Raw genomic sequence first — 423 nt, forward strand, 5'->3', positions numbered from 1 at the left:
AGCCAGGAGTTCCCCTCCTGAGAAGGCGCCTGCTGGCAGCCATGTCCTTGTGCTTCCACAGCTCGGCTGGGGCAGCACCAGCGCGCGAAGCTACAGCCCTGGAGCCGTGCTGCGGGATGTGCCACGTCGGCCCAGCACCAAAGTGGCCTTTTTTGCAAGGCTCTGGAGGCCATGCTCTGAAAGAAGGGACAGCCAAGGGCTGCAGTAGTTGAACTCCTGGGTAGATTGCTGCCACTCACAAGAACCACTGTTATTTATAACGTTCCCCAATCTTCAGCCCTGGGAAATGAGAAGGGAATGATGCAGAGGCCACAGAGGGCGGAGAGGGGGATCCCAGGTAGGCTCCCTGATGTGTGTGCTCTCCCTGGGAACACGAGAGGTTTCAGCAGCTGCCAGCAGAGCTGTGGTGGGGCCGGGGGGGGG

The sequence above is a fragment of the Apaloderma vittatum genome, unplaced genomic scaffold, assembly GCF_000703405.1.
Source record: "Apaloderma vittatum isolate BGI_N311 unplaced genomic scaffold, ASM70340v1 scaffold19582, whole genome shotgun sequence".
Classification (NCBI taxonomy): Eukaryota; Metazoa; Chordata; class Aves; order Trogoniformes; family Trogonidae; genus Apaloderma; species Apaloderma vittatum.